This window comes from Delphinapterus leucas, chromosome 12, assembly GCF_059928025.1.
Source record: "Delphinapterus leucas isolate spDelLeu-1000000601 "Yukka" chromosome 12, BTC_Dleu_Yukka2, whole genome shotgun sequence".
Classification (NCBI taxonomy): domain Eukaryota; kingdom Metazoa; phylum Chordata; class Mammalia; order Artiodactyla; family Monodontidae; genus Delphinapterus; species Delphinapterus leucas.
This window is the reverse complement of record NC_143140.1, coordinates 59860047-59867239: the sequence shown is the minus strand read 5'-3', so window position 1 is coordinate 59867239 and position 7193 is coordinate 59860047. Positions and strand designations below refer to the sequence as shown.

At 41.2% G+C, this 7193-nt stretch overlaps 1 pseudogene; it reads right to left on the bottom strand.

Annotated features, from left to right (window-relative positions):
- Positions 1-287: 287 nt before the first annotated feature.
- Positions 288-2016, bottom strand: LOC111168953 (inositol-3-phosphate synthase 1 pseudogene; annotated as a pseudogene).
- Positions 2017-7193: the final 5177 nt, after the last annotated feature.

The window sequence follows — 7193 nt, the reverse complement described above, 5'->3', positions numbered from 1 at the left end:
GGAGAAAGAACGAATCTGTTGCCTATCCCTTGTTTCTCATGGTGACCGCAAAATTTTGTTTTTTTTAGTTTTATGTTTCACACATAACAATAACATAGTTTAAATAAACTTCTGTTTTGTTAACCCAGTATTGTTTGTTATAGGATAAAAATAGTAAAACCAAGAAAGCTGTGTTGTTTTAATTGAAGAACTTAGTTTGGTTTTGGTGATGGTGATCGTAAATCTACTGATTTGCTGTATAAAGCTTTTTTTTTTTTTGATAGTGGCACTAGCTTTATTATATTTGGGGGCCTGGAAGGGTTGGGTTCTGAGGAGCAATGGGGACAGGAGTTATGGCGGAGCTGTATGGCCATGGTCTTAGGTGGTGGGCATCTGGGGTGACTCGGCCTACAAGTGCCCATTGGCGTCACCAGTATAGCCACTGGGGGCGGTGGGCACTGGTCCTTTCTTGCAAGGCACAGGTGGCAGCCACAAGCCCAACTCCCTTGAGGCCAGGGCACTCCATCTTGCGCTCCAGAAGCTTGTGGTTCTGCGGCCAGAGTCCCACGCAGGCCGTGAGGATATTCTCCGTGCAGCTGCGGGGGCAGAAGGACACGTTGACCACCTGGCTGCCTGGCAGCGCAAGCGGCACCTGGAAGAGGATGCCAAGTTGAGCAGCGACAGCACGGGGTGGAAGTTCTGCGGCTGTGGGTCGACGTCGGTGCAGAAGCTCACATGCTGGCACAGTTCTGTCAGCAGCGCCAGGTCCAGCATGATGGGCCCGGTCAGCAGCGAGTCCTCGCACGTGTTGAGCAGCACCAGCGTGTTGGTACCGCCCAGCATCAGCTCTGATTGCTCATCCAGGGCACGCTTGCTGTCGCCCACGTATGGCACATACTTGATGATGACACAGTGACCGGGCTCCACAACCGGCTAGTAGAGCGTTGGGTTGCTGTGCACTGTGTCGTCCACCACGCTGCTCTTGCACACTTCCTTGGAGCAGAACTGTGGCGGGGTCGACAGGTTCTGCCGGTCATTGTTGCCCAAGTGGTTGTACCTCACGATGGACGTGGTCTCATGGCCAGAGCAGATAAGCAAATCCACGAGCACGGACTTGACCTTGGTCTGGCCCGAACTTAAGTCGTCTCCACCCACAAAGAGGCTGCACTGCCACTTGAACTCGAGGGCACCAGGCACCAGCATGGTCAGTGGGGACCCACCGAGTAAGGAGCAGCCCTGCAAGATTCTGGCCACCGCAAACAGCATGGAGGGCGACACTTCCAGGCCCAGCTGGATGGTGCTCAGCAGGTTTTCAGCGGTGTCATTGAGGCCCGGGATCACTTTGGAAAAGTGCTCCGTATTCGCTGTCTTCCGCACGATGACTTCAGCCAGCCCGGCGCGGTACTGGAAGCTGCAGAAGTCGGTACAGATTAGCTCCAGCTGCTGGGCGCGCGTGCCCAGGATGACGTAGTCGGCCCGCGCGCTCTGGTTATTTAGCCGCGAGGAACTCTGGGAGGTAGAGGGAGGGCCGCGGAAGCAGAGCCTCCAGGTGCGACCACGGTTTTTCCTGTGGCTCCTGTGTGCACTGCATCGCCTCCGCCAGGTTCAGAGATGATTATGGCCCAGACGTCAAATGCGAGGTCGTCGGGCGCCACCATGGGCAGCAGTGAGCTGAAGGGCACGAATACCTCCTGGCTTTCTTTGACCAGGCCCAGGTTAACGGGGCCGCCTGCGTCAGCGAGCCTTTGTAGTTGGCCTCCTTCTGGCAGGTGCGCGTGGGCCAGGACAGGCGCAGTCGGTGGGCCAGCACTGCAGCAGTCAGTCTGGAGCCTTTGTTCGCGCCCCAGCCCACAAGCATGACCGCGAGCCCGGGCACCTGCCGGGCGGTCCGGAAGGTGAAGCCCGTGGACCTGGGGTGCATCTTGAGGACGGCGGCTTCGCGGCCGATGCACGTCATCCGGTACTTACTGCACCTCCCTGGCCTCGGACTGTAGACCATGTTGGACTCTGGACCACAAACTTGGTGGCGACCTCCATCGCGACGAGCGGCGCGGAGTCAGCTGGGACAGCGGCGGACAGCTAAGTAAAACTTTAGAAAGCTTTTAATAGAGCTATAAAGTGAGTCATAAAATAATTTTTTATTTAAAAAGATATCACATAACGGTTTAAATTCAACTTGGTTTGAATCAAACATATCCTCATAGACCGAAGACTCTGTGAAAATATTTATCTGATTGGGCATTTCAATGAGAACTAGTCCCTTTGTTTTATGGTAGCTGAGGTACTGACTGACATCTCCTGTAAAATAGTGAAGGGATGACTTAATTCCTTTTATTTCATAATAATTTAATTTCTAGAAGCCCACATAACCTTACAATCAATTATTTTATTGTCAGTATTTAATGGAAAATCTTAGATGGTATGACTGGGATGTAGAATCAAAGAATATATGTTGACAAAAATTTTAAAACTAAATTGTTTGCATATTTATTTACTCTATGAAGTCTTTTAGCGCCACTAGATGGCGCTAAAATATATCATGATAAATTTTGTTATTCATCAAGAGGTTATATTAATTTTATGACCTCGTTAGTTGGTGCATTCTTTGTTTATATTTTTTAAACATTTAAAACAACTTAAGTGCTGCTAGTGTAATTGATTATTGAAATAGGTAATAAAATCACCAAACTGTAGAAATACAGAATTTGTAATTAAAATTATTCAAAGTGTTATTTTGGTGGCCCACAGATATTGCCTTATGCAGGCTTTCTCATCATATAAGGTTCCTCTCCTCTAAATTCACTAAGAGGAAGAAATACTTTGCAAATGGACATAATGAATAGTTTCATGAACTGTTTGATAATCTGATTAATGATGAGGTGTGACGTATGAACACATTGCTAAAAGATTTAAATTCTTGACACGTGATACTTCCTCCAACAAAGATAACATAAAACTAATGATATGCCACTACATGAGGACATCAGTGATTCATGATTGATTTGTCGTAATTTCAATGAATATGTACAATTAGTGCACAGAATGCTTTGAAATGACCTGCAATGTCACACAATTTAAAGGGTTTCCTCAATTTGACAGCAGTCCTAAAATTTTACCCATTATTAATAGATATTTTGTGAAGTTGAAAGAAACTTTTATATACTATTGCTAGTAAGCACATTATGATCAGCTGTGCTAGAGGAAAGCCTGAGTTATCTTTCCTTGTCCTATGGAGACAGGATTGAAGAGTATAGCCAGTCCCTGGAGAGAGGTGTGTTAGATAGTAACATAATTCAAGTGTTCCATAGTGTCTGGATCTTGTGATATTTGTGGTATTTGCTGCTTTTAAAAGTTTCTCGTTTGTTGTGACTTCTTTTCTCATTACAAATACATATTCATTTTTGTATGTAATTTTGTATTCTTTTTCTTAAATAGGGCTCAAAAAACTGTATAAGCTTCAAATTGCACAAATTATTCATTTTTATTCCATACAGTCTATGCTTTTTTTTCACTATTGGACTTTTGTTTATGTTGTTTTCTTTGTTTTCTTATGCCCTTTCTCTCAGTATTGCCTTTCTAATTTCTACTTGCCTAGGTCTACAAGACCTGGTACATATATCATATTTCCTTCATGAAAAGGGCTCTGATCTCTTTCCCAAAACTCCACACTTCAAGTCAGTCAAGAGTAATTTCTCCCTCATCTAGAAAAATGTATTTTTATTTCTTTTGTGACCCATTTCTTTGTATATCTTGTATTATATATATTTATGAATGTGTTATTTTCCCCTATTGGGGTCTTAACTTCCTGATGAAAGAGTCTCAATCTTACCCATATTTGCATCCCATGTAGTACCTAGCACAGTAATTTATATATTATAGGCAACCCACAAATATGTGTAAAATAAATTAATGAGGGCATGAAAATTGTTTGATCTGAGGGTCACAGCATATGTTCTTCTCTGCCTGTTTATTTGAACTCTGAATATTTTGGTCTTAGGTATATGCTTATATTTAAAATACAATATGCATCAACCAGACTCTTGGAGAAAATAAAGGAACGTATTCTACATTTACAAGAAATCGTGGTCCTATCTCGATATAGGCAACATTATAATACCATAGATTCCTCTTCCAGCATATATTTAGTCTACATCAGAAGGCATCAAACTATAGCCATTGGCTAAATCCAGCCAGCTGCCTGTTTTTGTAAGTAAAGTTTTATTGAAACACAGCTTATTCATTTTTATCATGTCTGTGGTTGTTTTCAAGCCACAAAAGCAAAGTTGAGTAGTTTCGACAGAGACTGTTACAGTGAGCAAAGCCTAAAATCTTTACCATCTGGTGCTTTATTTATTTTTTAACATCTTTATTGGAGTTATAGTTGCTTTACAATGGTATGTTAGTTTCTGCTGTATAACAAAGTGTTATACATAAACATATATCCCCATATTTCCTCCCTCTTGCATCTCCCTCCCACCCTCCCTATCCCACCCCTCTAGGTGGACACAAAGCACCGAGCTGATCTCCCTGTGCTATGTGGCTGCTTCCCACTAGCTATCTGTTTTACATTTGGCAGTGTATATATGTCCATGCCACTCTATCACTTTGACCCAGCTTAGCCTTCCTCTTCCCCGTGTCCTCAGGTCCATTCTCTATGGCTACGTTTTTATTCTTGTCCTGCCCCTAGGTTCTTCAGAACCATTTTTCTTTTTTTTTTTTTTTTTTACATTCCATATATATATGTTAGCATATGGTATTTGTTTTCCTACTTCTGACTTACTTCACTCTGTATGAAAACTCTGGGTCCATCCACCTCACTACAAATAACTCAATTTTGTTTCTTTTATGGCTGAGTAATATTCCATTGTATAAATGCGCCACATCTTCTTTATCCAGTCATCTGTTGATGGACACTTAGGTTGCTTCCATGTGCTGGCTATTGTAAATAGAACTGCAATGAACATTGTGGTACATGACTCTTTTTGAATTATGGTTTTCTCAGGGTATATGCCCAGTAGTGGGATTGCTGGGTCGTATGGTAGTTCTATTTTTAGTTTTTTAAGGAACCTCCATACTGTTCTCCATAGTGGCTGTATCAATTTACATTCCCACCAACAGTGCAAGAGGGTTCCCTTTTCTCCACACCCTCTCCAGCATTTATTGTTTGTAGATTTTTTGATGATGGCCATTCTGACTGGTGTGAGGTGATACCTCATTGTAGTTTTGATTGGCATTTCTCTAATGATTAGTGATGTTGAGCATCCTTTCATGTGTTTGTTGGAAATCTGTATATCTTCATTGGAGAAATGTCTATTTAGGTCTTCTGCCCATTTTTGGATTGGGTTGTTTGTTCTTTTGATATTGAGCTGCATGAGCTGTTTATATATTTTGGAGATTAATCCTTTGTTGGTTAATTCGTTTGCAAATATTTTCTCCCATTCTGAGGGTTGTCTTTTGTTCTTGTTAATGGTTTCCTTTGCTGTGCAAAAGCTTTGAAGTTTCATTAGTTCCCATTTGTTTATTTTTGTTTTTATTTCCGTTTCTCTAGGAGGTGGGTCAAAAAGGATCTTGCCATGATATATGTCATAGAGTGTTCTGCCTAAGTTTTCCTCTAAGAATTTTATCGTGCCTGGCCTTACATTTAGGTCTTTAATCCATTTTGAGTTCATTTTTGTGTATGGTGTTAGGGAGTGTTCTAATTTCATTCTTTCACATGTAGTTGTCCAGTTTTCTCAGCACCACTTCTTGAAGAGGCTGTCTCTTCTCCATTGTATATTCTTGCCCCCCTTATCAAAGATAAGGTGACCATATGTGTGTGGGTTTATTTCTGGGCTTTCTATCCTGTTCCATTGATCTATATTTCTGTTTTTGTGCCAGTACCATACCGTCTTGATTACTGTAGCTTTGTAGCATAGTCCGAAGTCTGGGAGCCTGATTCCTCCAGCTCAGTTTTTCTTTCTCAAGATTGCTTTGGCTATTCGGGGTCTTTTGTGTTTCCATACAGATTGTGAAATTTTTTGTTCTAGTTCTATGAAAAGTGCCATTGGTCATTTGATAGGGATTGCATTGAATCTGTAGATTGCTTTAGGTACTATACTCATTTTCACAATGTTAATTCTTCCAATCCAAGAACATGGTATATCTCTCCATCTGTTTGTATCATCTTTAATTTCTTTCATCAGTGTCTTATAGTTTTCTGCACACAGGTCTTTTGTCTCCTTAGGTAGGTTTATTCCTAGGTATTTTATTCTTTTTGTTGCAGTGGTAAATGGGAGTGTTTCCTTAATTTCTCTTTCAGATTTTTCATCATTAGTGTGTAGGACTGCAAGAGATTTCTGTGCATTAATTTTATATCCTGCTGCTTTAGCAAATTCATTGCTTAGCTCTAGTAGTTTTCTGGTAGCATCTTTGGCGTTCTCTATGTATAGTATCATGTCATCTGCAAACAGTGACAGTTTTACTTCTTCTTTTCTGATTTGGATTCCTTTTATTTCTTTTTTTTCTCTGATGGCTGTGACTAAAACTTCCAAAACTATGTTGAATAATATGTGGTGAGTGTGGGCAACCTTGTCTTGTTCCTGATCTTAGTGGAAATGGTTTCAGTTTTTCACCATTGAGAACAATGTTGGCTGTGGGTTTGTCATATATGGCCTTTATTATGTTGAGGTAAGTTCCCTCTATGCCTACTTTCTGGAGAGTTTTTATCAAAAATTGGTATTGAATTTTGTCAAAAGCTTTTTCTGCATCTACTGAGATGATCATATGTTTTTTCTCCTTCAGTTTGTTAATATGGTTTATCACGTTGATTGAGTCGCATATATTGAAGAATCCTTGAATTCCTGGGATAAACCCCACTTGATCATGGTATATGATCCTTTTAATGTGCTGTTGGATTCTGTTTGCTAGTATTTTGTTGAGGATTTTTGCATCTATATTCATCAGTGATATTGGTCTGTAGTTTTCTTTTTTGTGACATCTTTGTCTGGTTTTGGTATCAGGGTTATGGTGGCCTTGTAGAATGAATTTGGGAGTGTTCCTCCCTCTGCTATATTTTGGAAGAGTTTGAGAAGGATAGGTGTTAGCTCTTCTCTAAATGTTTGATAGAATTCGTCTCTGAATCCATCTGGTCCTGGGATTTTGTTTGTTGGAAAATTTTTAATCACAGTTTCAATTTCAGTGCTAGTTATTGGTCTGTTTATATTTTCTGTTTCTTC